The sequence below is a fragment of the Astatotilapia calliptera genome, chromosome 8, assembly GCF_964374335.1.
Source record: "Astatotilapia calliptera chromosome 8, fAstCal68.1, whole genome shotgun sequence".
In the NCBI taxonomy this organism is placed as follows: Eukaryota; Metazoa; Chordata; class Actinopteri; order Cichliformes; family Cichlidae; genus Astatotilapia; species Astatotilapia calliptera.
Genome location: NC_137429.1, coordinates 29,554,712 through 29,571,010, shown reverse-complemented (window position 1 = coordinate 29,571,010; position 16,299 = coordinate 29,554,712). Strand labels below are relative to the sequence as shown.

General features: G+C 42.4%; 1 protein-coding gene across 5 annotated transcripts in view; it reads right to left on the bottom strand.

The window, feature by feature from the left end:
- The window catches only part of jmjd1cb (jumonji domain containing 1Cb), a 116,599-nt gene that overhangs the window by 39,790 nt on the left and 60,510 nt on the right, over positions 1-16,299 (bottom strand). The window contains exon 1 of one of the 5 annotated variants that reach the window (XM_080305682.1): positions 5,342-5,570. The exons of the other annotated variants lie outside the window; for them this stretch is intronic. The gene's annotated coding sequence lies outside the window, so the exon portion shown is untranslated. Of the gene's footprint in view, positions 1-5,341; positions 5,571-16,299 lie in introns of those variants that run through there. 5 annotated transcript variants of the gene reach the window in all.

The window sequence follows — 16,299 nt, the reverse complement described above, 5'->3', positions numbered from 1 at the left end:
TGTCCTCTCAGACCCCTCTCTTTGGTCTCTGTCCTTTGCCCCACTGCTTCAGTATCTGTCTGTGGACGCCTCCATGACTGCATCATTTAGCAACAGCAGAGGAAATGCAAAGGTTATATGCAATTCACAGGTGCAAGGCTGATGAGTCACGGCACTCTCAACAGCTTATTGTGAAAGAAAATTTCACAACGTCGCTTGTGCCAGCGTAGCTCAGCGGGTAAGCAGCAACCACAGAGCAGTGTCCTGGGTTCGAGTCTGTCTTCCTCGTCACTATGTAATTAAGGCAAATGCCAAAAAAACGATATTTAATTTTTCGAGCATTTCACGTTGATTCAAGACGAATTTCAAAACTGGCCGAACAGTTCAGAAAGCTCGGCCATCGAAAATGAACATCGAGCCCAAATTCAGGTCTCAAAACGTGCGTCAGTCTTGTGTTCAGGTGAGTGTTTACCCACTGAGTCACTTCCACACACACAGAACCCATGGAAAGGTTTTATAAACAGATACTGGAGCTGTCCTACACATCAGAAGTTATGCTTGGTCCATTTTTATAAATAACACTGGAATCACAAACTTCACCAAATTATATTTGAAATAACATTTTTGACTTGCATCAATCAGAAAAAACAAAAACAAGAAGCAAAGATCAAATGATTTTTTCTACATTCCACTTCACCACGATGGGTTTGGCTCGTAAAACAAATGCAGGTGCTCTCTAAGCTGAAACTCTGGTGTTCATGCATTTAGTCCAGGTCATGGAGAAAAAACACTTTGTTCTCCTAAAGACAACAATTAATGCTAAAATGAGTTTATTTAAAAATGAACAAATGCTTGAGTCATAAAAACGTGACGAGATTATGTTTTTAAATCATCAGTGGTAAATCACTGAGACTGCTGGATTAAAGAGTGGAACTTTTTAAATAAACCTTGATCGCCTCCCTCTGAAAGGACTTCAGCTCCTCCATCTTCTTAAAGACACTGCACACTGATTCAAGACAGGCACACACACACACACACACACACACACACACACACACACACACACACTGAGGTCCTTGTATTTAGAGATAAAAATACAATGAAAACTCTCGGGGAACCAGAACATCTCGGGAGAACAGACACGGCACAGCGGCATGCTGGGAAAGCAGATCAGTCCCCGTGAGCACAAAGACATCTCTGCTGCTGTGTGTCTATAATTGACAGAAGTTCAATAGATTGTAAAGGAGAATGAAGAGGAGATTATGAGCTCATGTCTCGCTAAGAAACCTCAAGAGGTTACCACACGCGAGCTTCAAGGAAGCCGCTGCCTCATCAAAGACAGAGCGAGAACGAGCATCAGAAAAAGATTGCGTCAAATTGAAACACACATGAGCAGTTTCCTCTCGACTCTCCGTATCAATAAGATGTCCAGTGAACCATCAGAGCGCCCTGACTGCTCAGCCAGGGCCCAGAACGCCACCTACACGTGCAAACATCCCTCACTCGGTGAATTGTGCTGCTAGGAGACACTGACAGATGTGCATTCAAACATTTGGTGTTTAGTGAGTCTCATTAAAGTTGTTTGTGTTGCTGTTTTTAGCACGCTTCCACTGAAGGGTCAGTGTTTCAGGGATCAAAGCCAGGAGTTGAATCCACAGTAAGTAATGACCCACAGCATCCACATAAATGCACTCAGAGTGTTGGTCTGTGTACAGCGGGCACATTATGTCTGTGCTATAGAACACTGCTAACTGTACGAGTGCTGAATAAACAAACTTATATGATCACTTACAGATCTCATCTGCTTGGATCACGTGACACATGCATGCATACTAAAGTGTTTTTACCAGCTGGAAACGTCCAGCTGGGAGCTCTTGGGAACACTTGGGAAGTGCAGGGTTTTTACAGCTGAGATATTGTGTATCATAGCAACTAAAGTAAGGGCCCTCAGTGACTGCGAGTTACCCGATGAACCCATGAAGAGTGAGACGTCCTTTAACCATCACTTTGTAAATGAATTCAGATAGTGGACCAGGTGATATCTGCAGGTGACTACACCAGGTGACGATACTGTGCATGGACAGTATCGTTTGATAATTTCACAAACTATACTGTCGCTGTCAACAATTATTCTAAATGTCATCATATAACTCAAAAGCAGCGTAGTGCAAAGCTGGGTTTGCACCAGTACTGTCCCTCAGTGATCCCACATTACTGTGGCAAAGCCTGAACTACAGAGCTGCATGTCTGCTGCATCAGACTGCTGCTGTTTCCTCTTGATAATAATAATCAGTAGGTTCTCTATTGGCTTCAGGTTAGGCAAGGTGGTTGGCCAATCAAGCACAGTCTCATGGTCAGCCAATCACTGGTAGTAGTTGTGGCACTTTGACCAGCTCGTCAGCAGAGGAATGCTCTAAACGTTCCTGGCAGATGGCTGCGCTGTCTTTGACTTTGATAAGACATAATGGACCAATCAGCATCAACGAAGCGCATGATACAGCATCTACAATCATCACAGACTGGAAACTGTACACTGCACAGCGCTCCCTCGTTTATCACGCGAGTTACGGTCTAAAAATAACCCACGATCATCAGCAAAGTCAGCTTTATTTTCTACAATTATTATAAAGTTTTAAGGCTGTAAAACCTCACTACACACTTTATACACTCAGACAGGCGTGAACATCTTCACACATTTGTCTCTTGTTTAAACTCTCTCAGAGTTCAAACATTCGTGGAAAAATAAGTCCAGTATTATATTATAATCTAAAACATACAGTAACTTCTAGGGCTGGGCCATATCATACCAGTAATACCAGTATAATGTTGGGCAATGATAAGAAAATGAGATATCGCAATAGAATATGGGTAAAACGCGCAGGCGCAGTGCCTTTGTTTTCATACGCACATGGCGGAAAAAGCATGGCGGCGACGCAGAACGAGAAGAGCGAAAGCGGATCGTTGAATGAAACGATGAACCAGAGCTGGTTTGTAAAAATGCTGCAGCTTCACTGGTGTGGAACTGGTGTAGCTTTCGTCCGTCAGATACACAACAAAGCACATTTTTTGGTAGCGTGTGCTAGCGGGCCGTCGTTATTACCGAAACGATTTTATGTGCACGGCGCTCGAAAAGCCGTCAGATGTTTCAGTGCGACTCTGCTAAGCTACGAAGCCGCACCGCTTGATGGATTGTCGGAGCATTACAGCTGTCGTAGGCGGAGCCTCGCGGAGTGATACGTGCTGTGCTTCAACATAATGTTACTGTATTGTGTGTGTATAACCTCTTAAGTTTTGTGGATGTTATACATGTTATGCTGAGGATATGTCGGCCAGTTTCCACTGGAAATGCCTTTTGGTTAAACTGGAATTTGCATTTGCACTGTTACATTTTTATATAACTTTAATGCACATAAACAGCTGCTTGTTTAAGTGACAATACATTGATTTTTTTTTTTTGCACTAATAAAGTTGTGGAGTTGTAAAGTATTTTGTTTCACGTAAATTATATCGTTATCACAACTTTTAAATATATATCGCAACAAATATTTTTGGCCATATTGCCCTGCCCTAGTAACTTCTACCTTCCTTTAGCATCTTGCTCTGCCTTTGGGTGCTACCACAGGAGCCTTTGATGGTGCAAAACGTTTCATCGACGTTGTTGTGTTTGTTGGGGAGAAAACGTACAAACATACAGTGCAGCAGAGTCACACTGCTGGGATCGAAGATTTATGTAAATGTGACAAGCTGAACGCACTCTGTGCTGTACAGGAGACACAGCACGAGACTGATTGACTATGGTCTACAGCCAATCGGGACGCAGAACACAATGTGCTGTAATAAAACAAAAAAAACCTGCAAAATCGACAAAAATAATCCGCAAAAGAGCAAAGCTGCGAAAGGTGAACCGTGTTATAGCGAGGGGCTGCTGTACTTCAAAGAATCTTCCTCCACTGGGGACAATACGGCACAACTGTGCTCTACACAACCGCACAAACAACACTCTGCAACACAGACATGATCCTACCTGAAACATGAAATGACCTTTAAATCCAAATGAGGCTCAACTGTACGTGAAAACCTCTCTTAGTATCAGAGATTTATTCTTCCATGGCGTTGAAAGCAAACGAGCAGCTCAGCTCTCCGAATAACAACGTCGTCTGTAGGTTCTCTACACGAACACAAGAGCGTGTTGGGCACTTTTCATGTTTGCGATGTCTAAAAACGCAAAAGATTTATAAGATTTGTGAATCTGATCTTGGTGCAGTGCTGCGCTGACGAGCGGTGCTGTCTAAGTGGGTCACACACACAACGGTTTCTACTCCAGAAATCCACAGGCTGTGTTCAAAGCTACTCATTACTTTGATGGTAGATGACTGGAGTCATCAAACCAAACTGCTGTCGTACATAGTAATGAACCGTTTGCCTCGGCTGCTGGAGGTCGAGGCCTGTGTGTCAATCAGGCCCGTAACAATGACACGACTTTGACACTCATTACATGTGCCCTGCAATTTGATACAAGGACGACATATGCAATATTGCAGAATCTCACAGCATCTAATAAACTGTAGAATTTATTATATAAAATTATTTGTATAATAGTTTCTAATAAACTCCTTTCATGCTTTGGCTGGATTTCACCTTTAGCTTCAATATCCACAGCTCTTTAAGCTGCCTCATCATTACTGTCTTACATCCACAGCGATATGCTAATCTGATTCTCTGGTAGTTTTGGAGAAGCAAACAGGATCAGCTGGTCCTGGATCAGCCGGTCCTGGATCAGCCGGTCCTGGATCAGCCGGTCCTGGATCAGCCGGTCCTGGATCAGCCGGTCCTGGATCAGGGAGCTGCCTACATGCTCCCGGTTTGTCTCACGGGTTAAGTTCTCACTTCTTCCAACTGCGATTTCTGTCCGAGTTCACAAAAAACCAGATGAATTTGCTGCTAAACACATTTTAGTAAGAGTAGTTCCCACTGAGTATCCCATGTGATTATGGATCACACGCGTCGTGTACAGGAACATCTGTGTTAATACAGCCTTTTATATTTGTTCATTACAGCTTAATGGCAGCTTCTGCTCCACAGCAGTCGTTACACATGTAGGACGGGCAAAGTACGTGACATTTTTTGGAGCAGGTACAAGCGGAGGCAGAAAAAGCAGCTCTCCAACACTCAAACACCCCAGAAGACAACACCTAGGACGGAGCAGCATTCCCAGAATAGAAGCTGTGGGTAGTTTCCACAGTTCACAGCCAGTATGTGTTACTCAAATGCGTTACTTCATCAATCAAACTCAGGCCTGCTTCAAAATGTAAACCACAACAGTTCTTCCGAAACAGCAGAGGATATAAAAGTGTAACATTACCTCTGTCCTCCGTGTCCAAACTAACACTGAGAGGCGATGGCTTTGGAGAAAAACTAGCTCTGATCCAGCAACCGGGGCAGAGACAGGAAGAAAGAAAAGGATGACGAAGTGAAAAAGAACGGGCGAGGAAGAGCAACAGAGTGCGGTTTCCTCCTGTGGTAAGAAGAGACAGATGGCCAAGAGGGAGAGAGCAGAGCGGAGGACTAGCTACACAGCCGACATTTTAACTGCTGCTGACGCAAGGAGGGAGAGAGATGAGAGGGAGGGAGGGAGGGAGGGAGAGAGGCAGGGCCGGCTGACACACACTTCCTCTCTCGCTCTCTCTGTGTGACGCAGGACCGTCCTATTTCCTCACAGCGCTCTTTGACTGAGCGTCTTTCACTTTCTCCCCTCGCCTTTCAGATTGTTCCCTCGCCACTGACCCGCCTCACTTCTGCTCCTCCACTTCCTTCCCCTTCAGCTCCGTTCAACACAAGTTTACTGACAATCGTGTGTTTACAAAATGACAACATAGCAGGAAGGAGACAATACTACGAGTGCCATTACTCCTGCTATTATTAGCAACTCCATTCAGTATTATTAGCAGGCGGCTACATTCACCAGATGCTGGCAAAATGTTGCCCAGCATCGAGTCGCTGTAGCAGGTCTAACGTGTAGGAAAGTGCCTGGTGGTGCTCAGAGGAGACAGCAGCAACGACCCTGTTACCTTCCCTCCCTCAGGGCTGCTTAATATTTGAGCTCATAATTTATTTCTCACATACACATTAGGCAAAACGACAGCTGCCAAATGTGCCACTGATCTACAGTATTCATGTAGACCAACCAGCATTTAGAAAATGGGCTTTTTTGGCCTTCCTGCCTGTGTACACAGCCAGGTGATTTAAACAAGATGTGACTGTACGAGTTTACTTGAACTCTTTAATGATTACAGTGTTTCTTACATTTTAAATGACTCCATTTCTCCTTATATACACAAGACTAAATCAATAAAATACAGTTATCCAGTGTTCAATGATGAAACTACAACAGACGATCTACCAGCAGAGGCAGCAGCCAGCCTCATTCGTCCCTCTGTGCTGAGAAACCTGATTGGAGTGTTTGAAAAGCCTCATTTAGTCAAAGTAAGCAATCAGCTGTTCAGTGACGATCGCTTCTAAAACCCTGGAGAGAAAGTGATGTTTAGAAATGGGACCACAATTATCCAAAGAATGAGGGTCAAAGAGGTTGCTTTTATTAAATAGGTTGCATGACTGCACTATTTAAAACAAAACAGGGACAGAATAGAGGAAACACTACCTTTCTGCAGGAGGAGCGATTAACTCTATGAAAATGTCCCTAAACTTTATCAACTCAGATAGTCAGTTATCTCAGTGTCTATGGAGCAAAAAACAACCACTGATAAGGAAAGAAACCCTGCAGCTACCTCAGACAATCAGTGGCCGGTCCCTTCCAAACTTTCTACACCATTACTGGGCAGCAAATATTCGGCCATTGCTTTACTGGATGAATGGAGCCAGATGCGGTTGGGTGGCTCAACTAAACAAACTTGTCTTGCAGCTCTACAGGTTATTCATTCATTTCTAATCTGGAATCAATTCAAAAGAGCCTTTAATCTTCCTGAGCTGTGGCTTGCTGCTCCAATAAGGAAAGCCCACCTGTTTACACCGTCAGTTAGACACAGAGCATTGACGGCTGGCTGGAGTCAATGGGAGATACCGGCTTTGCTTCCTTTGCAGAGTCGTCTCAAAGGTTTCAGGTATTTTTAAGATATTTGCAGATTAGATGTTTAGTCTCATCTAATCCTGGATGTTAACCTTCACCTTCTCCAATGGACATGAAGTCCATCATTTAAAGGATCAGACTTGAAAAGAAAATGGACTTGGAACAGATCCTGGGTGAAACGTGTTTAATGAATCCAGGTTGACTTTCTTAGAGGGCCTTAAACACAGATGGGAGGCGAAATGGGACAAACAATACCAGAGACAACCTGGCTGCAGGGTTTAAAGATCATCTCCACCTCATCAGCGTCTCCACTGGTCTAAGGACAAACTGTGGACCCCAGCTCCATCCACAAAGTGTCCAAAGTTACATGGAGTTCAATCTTTGAGACCCACCAACCCCTCTGACTTCACTGCTTGGTCTGATTCCATCTGATCCACCTCTGAATACGCGTGAATCGAACACGACTGCGTCCTCCTCTTTGCTGGCTAGAAGACCGATTCTGACCAGGTGGGAGGACCCTCGACCCCCAACATTTGGGAAGCGGATTAGAGACGTGATGAGACGATTAGGTTCACCATCAGAGGCTGTGCTGGAAAATCCCAGGTTCCTGGCAGCCATTCATCAGTTATGTTGAGAATATGTGATATGGTTTCATGATTATGTTGTGTTTGATGTGTAGAGCCCACTGCCTGACAGTGATCTGTGCACACCCTGAGTATATATCAGTGTTTGTGGAGGGAAGCGGTGGGAGCAACGCTGCACGTTTACCTGCGTATGTTTATGTGTTTAACTGCTGGAAAAACAATAAAAAGAGCTGGATGAAAAAGAAGCTGAGTGCCCCGATGCTGAACCCACCCACAGCATCACGCTTTTATCAGCTGACCACAAACCAGATTTAGTAATCTGTCCATTGCTGCTCAGCAGGTTAATCCTCTACCACTGTAACAGCACACACTGGTCCAGGTACTGGTCCATCTAACACACACTCACAGAGACACAGACACACATATTAAATCTTGTACAACAACCAACCAAGTGTAGTTGTACTTTCTATTTCTCAGCTTTACTAAACATGTGTGGTGCGGTTATCGCTCATCAAAGTGAGTGGACTGAACTGCTTCAGCAGAAGGAGACAAACGTTTCATCTGCAGCCTGCACTGCATAAAGGTAAGCTCTAATTACACATGCACACACAGACCCACAGGAGGCAGGAGATTACACTAGCCCTGCTCCATCTGCTCAGGGAGAGGAGGGGCTTTTTATTGACCCAATTTCAACCAAAATTGCATCTGACGCGGCTGACTGGTTCTTCTCCAGGCTGGCTAACAAGCCTACAAGCAAGGCACGAGGCCCCGACTGTTTCAGGTCTGTGCATGCAGCCGCACAAATACACACATGCTGAGTGGAAGGACAGACAACCTATGAAGGCAGGCAGAGCTAGAGAGTCAGCTTTCAAAGGAGAGAGCTGCACCACACACACACACACACACACACACACACACACACACACACACACACACACACACACACACACACACACACACACACTCCTTTGTTCTCATGTCATGATGAACAGAGCCAGTACAGTTGCCAGATAACAAGAATGCCTGCTGATACTCATGTGTGTGTGTGTGTGTGTGTGTGTGTGTGTGTGTGTGTGTGTGTGTGTGTGTGTGTGTGTGTGTGTGTGTGTTTTGCAGAGTGGGCAACTGTTGCTAGGTAACATAGCATGACTTGAGCAGTCTGTAGCCAGGAAGGAGTCGAGTGAAACAAAGATCTAACACACACACACGTTCATTCATTTTAGACAACCTCTCATATCAGACGCTGTCCTTTCTTTGTTCTTTGTCTAAAAACGGTGGTAAAATAAAACGCGTCAAAACAACTATTGTCTTTATTCTTTCAGTGATATGGGAATGTTTAAGTGAGTGTTTTGATAGAGATATGGTGACTTTGCAGTGTTAGTGATGGAGAAAAGAAGCTTAAAGCCAAGAAAAACTAGACAAAATATCTTCAACAGACTCATGAAACATGCAACATGTAGACATCAGTGCAACATGTACGATTCAAAACATTTGACCAACATTACAATTAAAAAAATGAGACTCAGACTCAGACAGCATTTCTCTATTCGTATTTCCTTAAACTTCATTCTTCATGAAGATGATTCATCTGAAGGGCTCACACGGAAACAGGCTTCAAAAGTAAAGCTCCAGTGTCGTGAACCACACACTAATAACCAACGACTTCAGAGCGCACTTTATAAATGTGCCTCCAGGTTTCTGTCATAAATCACAACAAGATCAGTCCGTTTGGCAAACCATGTAAACAATGTTTCAACACAAACTCACTACTTCTACCTCATGCTTCATGACCTCCATCTCATTATTTCACCACTACTACCATGCTGTGCAAAACATCTTAAGCATTTACGTCTTTGTATTTGGCTATAGAAATGTGAGAAACTGTTAGTTATCAAAGTATGTGTCTTATAAGTAGCCTTCAGAAAAATTACATCCATCTATCTCTCTATATAGACACACACACACACGTTCACCTTCCTTACCCCACCAACCAGTAAACTCTCCCCTCCCTCTTGTATCATGTGGCCAATAGATTTCACTAGATCTTTGAAGGCAGTCTGCAGTGAGGCTCTTTAATGAGTTCACACAGTGCTCCTGGTAGATACAGAGATGATGTAATAGCTGGATCAGAGATGCAACAGAGGGTTTAATGTGAACACAGAGAGGCTGAGCAGACAGACGTACAGCCCAGGACAACTAAGACTCTGAAGAACATCAGTCCCTGTCTCACCCTTTAAACACCGGTCTGTCTCTCTCAGTGATGCTGTCTTGCTCCCGGCTGGATCTCTCTGTGGTGTCAGATGTGTTTTCGTGTCAGAGCTGGAGGAGCTCACAGCAGAACTGTACCAAATAAATCAAAACATGTCACAGCTGGATGACGGAGCTAATAACTGCTTTTTAAAAGCTAAAATGTAACCACGTATGCCAACGAACACAAAAAATAGTTCAGCTGAAAGCCTTTATGTGCATGTGTGTTTTGTTCAAGATGGCTGATATCAGGCGCGTGTGTGCCAAGAGGCCATGTAACAGGATTGCTTCATTATTTCCTCTGCTGTTGTGTAACGCTGGCATTTTGCTTCAGTAACAGGGTCGTGTCAGTGGAGGAGTGTGGTGGGCAGGGGGTGGAGGGTGCAGTGTGTCACTGTGGAGAAGCCAGAACAGTACAACCCTCTGTGGATGAACACAGCCGCCACGAGCTGTGTGTGTGTACTGATGGACTTTCCTACTACAGTACTGCAGAAACTTCATCTGATTTCTCTCAAACTGTGTTTAAATATTGCACCAATTTTTTAAATCTTCTGTATAATGTCTTTAAAGTGTCTCCTCTTCCACAATGTGCCAGTCCAATCACGTTTCCCTGTTTCTAACTCTGTTAACACAACACAAACTACTTTCAAGATTAGGCTTCAAACTTTCCTTTTTGCTAAAGCATATAGTTAGGGCTGGACCAGGTGACCCTGAATCCTCCCTTAGTTATGCTGCAATAGACGTAGGCTGCTGGGGATTCCCATGATGCATTGAGTGTTTCCTTTCCAGTCACCTTTCTCACTCACTATGTGTTAACAGACCTCTCTGCACTGAATCATATCTGTTATTAACCTCTGTCTCTCTTCCACAGCATGTCTTTATCCTGTCTTCCTTCTCTCACCCAACCAATCACAGCAGATGGCCCCGCCCCTCCCTGAGCCTGGTTCTGCTGGAGGTTTCTTCCTGTTAAAAGGGAGTTTTTCCTTCCCACTGTCGCCAAAGTGCTGCTCATAGGGGGTCATATGATTGTTGGGTTTTTCTCTGTATCTATGAAGCGCCTTGAGGCGACTTTTGTCGTGATTTGGCGCTATATAAATAAAATTGAATTGAATTGAATAACTGAGGCCAAATGCAGCTTCTGAACAGCTTCAGTCACACTGAGTGAAGCTGCGCTGGTGCTGCGAGTGCTCAGGTAGAGCAGAAACGTGCTGAATAGGAACCAGTCGATTTACCACTTAACTTATTCAAAGACAATCAACACCTTCTACTACACCAGTTTAAGAGTGGGACACTGGAAGTGTGCACAACATGTCTAAGATGTCCTCATCAAACACTGTGGACGCCACAAACTCCCTCTGTGATGTAAATGCACAGATCCTGGCCCAGTCCTCCAGGACGGTGCTGTGAAACTGACACAGGTGTTTTTCATCACAGTGGACTATCCCCACCTGCCTTAGGATATCCACGACAGTGCCAACTCCCAACATCCTGGTGTAAACTGTCTCAGGGACTACAGACCAGCGGCTCTAACAACAATAATCAAAAGCCCTGAGAGGCTGAACTACAAGTTCAGTCGACACACTCTGAAAGCATACACACTGAAAACCAACAACATAACAAATCCATGCAATACTATTCACTGTCATTTATTATTTACACAGAAACAATACTTTTACAGAACTATTAATGGTCATTTTTATTTTCTTTAGTTGAGACAAAAACTAAAACCTTGACACTTACTATTAAAACATCACAGAGTGAAAGGACACAAAGACATGGTGGCACTAACGAGCTCCAGCCAAAGCTCAGTGCAAAACCAGGAAGTAAGCATGACCTCAGCAAAGAGGCCGACACACAGGAGATGACGAGCATGACCACGACATGTTAGTGAGATTCAGCACCTTACAGTAATGTGAAATGTGCAGGTGCTCAAGTAAACCACACATCTTAAAGTTTAAATGGCCATGGGTAGTAAATACACTAGAGGGCTGCCCAGTTACTGTCACTTATGACCTCTGATCAGCTTCAAAGTGATAAAACCTATGAAGCCCATAAATCCTCTTTTGAAGCAATTAATATAAAATTATATATTATTTAAGAAGGATATATATTATAATTATATAATTATAATATATATCCTTCTTCTTGCTTCATTTCCTTTAAGAGAAACCAAACAAAGAACAACACCTCAGCTCAGGCCTGACGGAGGAAACCACAGTTGTTTCTTGGACGTGTTGAGCCCATCAAACCACAATGAAAAATAAAATCAATTTTGGCCTTACTGAGGCTTTGGGCTGTTTGCATTTCCAGCCTCTGCTTTGGACAGCAGACTGAAAATTTGCATAGAAACAGGTGGATGGAAATGTGCTGTGGTTAACACGACGCTCTCTCCTGTCAGGTACATCGAAAATATTTGAGACATTTCTGTGCAATATCCTTCTGTTATTATCACTATCATCATTATTATCATCATCATTATTATCATTATTATCATCATCATCATCATTATTATCATTATCATCATCATTATCATCATCATTATTATCATTAGCATCATCATCATCATTATTATCATTATTATCATCATCATCATTATTATCATTATCATCATCATTATCATCATCATTATTATCATTATTATCATCATCATCATTATTATCATTATCATCATCATTATCATCATCATTATTATCATTAGCATCATCATCATCATTATTATCATTATTATCATCATCATCATTATTATCATTATTATCATCATCATCATTATTATCATTATCATCATCATTATTATCATTAGCATCATCATCATCATTATTATCATTATCATCATCATCATCATTATTATCATTAGCATCATCATTATTATCATTATCATCATCATTATTATCATCATCATTATCATTAGCATCATCATCATCATTATTATCATTAGCATCATCATTATTATCATCATTATTATTATCATCATCATTATCATCATCATTATCATCATCATCATCATCATTATTATCATCATCTTTATCATTATTATCATTATCATTATTATTATTATTATTATTATCATTAGCATTATCATCATCATCATCATCATCATTATTATTATTATTATCATTAGCATTAGCATTATCATCATCATCTTTATCATTATTATTATTATTATCATTAGCATTATCATCATCATTATTATTATTATTATTATTAGCATTAGCATTATCATCATCATCATCATTATCATCATCATTATCATTATTATTATTATTATCATTAGCATTATCATCATCATTATTATTATTCTCATTAGCATTATCATCATTATTATTATTATTCTATCACTGTAGAATTCAACAGGTCTGTCTGTTTAACTTGGTTCTGTGATTTTTGTAAATGGGCCAAACTTCAGTCAGCAGAACAACTGAGATAATCCGTCCACAATAATCCATCCTACAACACTGTGCACCATGTTTCAAAGAAGCGTTTAGGAGTGTTTGCTAACTGCAAACAGCAGAGTGAAGTCACAGAAACACACGGTTGGGGAAAACATGCAACATAGTGAAGATGTTCAACCCTTAAAATGTTTAATTGTGTTTGTATGGAAGCAGAGAAGTACAGTCAGAAGAGGCAAAAGCAAATCCTGTCTCACATAAAAGTTCACCTGGAAAAACTGCCATCGATGTGCCATAAGACTTATTTCCCACAGCACGCATGCACACAGGAGGATGAGCGCTTCATCTACAGTCCTGCTAACAACAACAAAGTGAGAGGAATGCACAGCTGTATGTGTGTGTGACCGTATTTAGATGTGTACATTTTTCTTCCATACAACAGTGCAGCCTGGGAGCAGCTGTTATATTTACATGTAATGAGCAGACATGCAGGACGAGGCATGCTTTCACAGACAAAGAGGAATGGCACCTAAAGGTCACTTTTCTCTGGGCTCAGCAGAAAACAATCACAGGAACAAGCTATATGTGTGTCTGCACACAAGTGTAGTGTGAGCAGCACATTTGCAAAGTAGCTGCAGCACCGGTGCTCCATCTCTGTCAAACAGGAGGCATTCAGGCACAGAATGAAGCTGTTTTCTCCCACACCTCCATGTGTAACGACCATTATGGGAGGGAAAACAACAGAAAACAACAGATATCTTTCAACGTAGCACTCTTAATTCTTATTCTCATGAATATATCTCATGTATATCTCATGCCATGCACATATCTTTCCACGTAGCACTTTTAATTCTTATCCCTACTTTTATTTTTTTCCATGTCTATTTAAGTGCTATTTATGACAGTATGTTTGCACTGAAGCACCGCAGCAATTTCCTAATGTTGTAAACCTGCTCAACATTTGGCAATAAACCCCATTCTGATTCTGATTCTGAAAGATCATCTCCTGGTCGTGTTTTAGGCTGGACACTGAGGATGAGCTTTGTCGCACAGCAGGTCCAATTACTAAAGTACATGCAAGTACAAGAGGCACATTTACTGCAGCAAAATTCTTATTTTCAGCTCAAATCTGCCAATGATTAATTATTTCATCATTAACTGTTCCTGACTCGTCATGTCTCCATGTTAGGGTGTAATTATTGAGGTATGTGGTTCTTTTATTTCTCTGCTTTTTATCCAATATTCAGACACCAGCGGATGCATCGGTGAGCAGCTGGAGGTTAGGAGGTTAGTATCTAGCCCAATTATACTTAGACTGGTGCAGCCAAGGATCAAACCACCAGCCACGACCTCCTCTACCTCCTGGGGTACAACCAGAAGTAATTCATAAAGTTAATGCTGTTCCCACGTCTTAAACTCTCACTGTGGAGGAGCTCATGGTGCTGAGCTCCAGGCGTGTAAAAGACTGGAACCAACACAATGAAGTATCAGATTTTAGTCTCATTAGTCCGCTCTGTCTTCACTGCGATACTGTAAAGCAGTATTTTTAGAGCAAAGTGACGATTGTGGCACATGAAAATCACTGTGCTGAGCAGGGTGACGTTACATTTGTGTCCACAAGAAGAACCTAATCAAGCATTTGTACGACTGCAATGAGAGGCAGAGAAAGACCGTAAAAGTATCCATGTATCATGACGTTTTATCTCAGTTCAGTTGTGCTGTTCTCGTGCCAAATCAATCGCAAATGTCTCAAGGTGATTTTTATATTGTAAGATAAAAACCCTCTAATGTTACAGAGAAAACCCCAACAATCAGGTGACCTCCTGTGATCAAGCAGTGTCACAATGGTGGGAAGGAGAAACTCCTCAGGAAGAAGTGAAGCAGTGACAGACACATAGTGAGTGAAGAAACACCCAGTGCATCATGGGAATCCCCCGGCAGCCTACGTCTATTGCAGCATAACTAAGGGAGGATTCAGGGTCACCTGGTCCAGCCCTAACTATATGCTTTAGCAAAAAGGAAAGTTTGAAGCCTAATCTTGAAAGTAGAGATAGTGTCTGTCTCCTGAATCCAAACTGGAAGCTGGTTCCACAGAAGAGGGGCCTGAAAACTGAAGGCTCTGCCTCCCATTCTACTTTTAAATACTCTAGGAACAACAAGTAGGCCTGCAGAGCGAGAGCGAAGTGCTCTAATAGGCTGATATGGTACTACAAGGTCATTAAGATAAGATGGGGCCTGATTATTTAAGACCTTGTATGTGAGGAGCAGGATTTTGAATTCTGGATTTAACAGGAAGCCAACACAGGAGAAATCTGCTCTCTCTTTCTAGTCCCTGTCAGGACTCGTGCTGCATGCCACCAGTTCTCTAAGTAAACATATTTCTAAAGGTGCCACTGACATGAGATTATTATGTCAGTAACAACACTTTCAATCCACATGTAACGAAAAGAAACCATAGATGTAAATAAATAATGTGTAAGAATGAGAAGTGACACAGGGAAAATGTATTGAACACATCGACATTTATTCTGTATGGAGAAACCAGTCCCAGCTCAGGTGTGACCCACTCACCACACAGTCCCAGCGTGGGATCCTTCTATGAGCTGTAGTTCTTCCCACAGATTCAGGTCAGGTGACTGAGTCGCAGCTTTACGTTCTGTCTCTGAAAGTTACAAACTGGAATCAACGCCTCGTTGAAACCTTGTTGGTATGGTGTTTTAGGCTGAGGCCTTTGACCAAACATGGTGTGTATCACAGCATTCAATTTGGGTTTATCTGACCAAACTATATTCCCCCATATTGTCGTTTTACCAAGATTATGTGACCAGGATGCAGGTTCAGATAAGAAGCTGTATACTTGCACTATATGCAGACCTCCTTTTTTGGGCTGGTCCATGAGGGGTCGCCTCTGCAGATCATCTGCCTCTACCTCACCCTCTCCTCCACTACAGCCATGAACCTTATGTGTGGTGTTCCGCTTTTCTTCACTAAATGCTAAATTAAAAGCCCTCACTGAGGT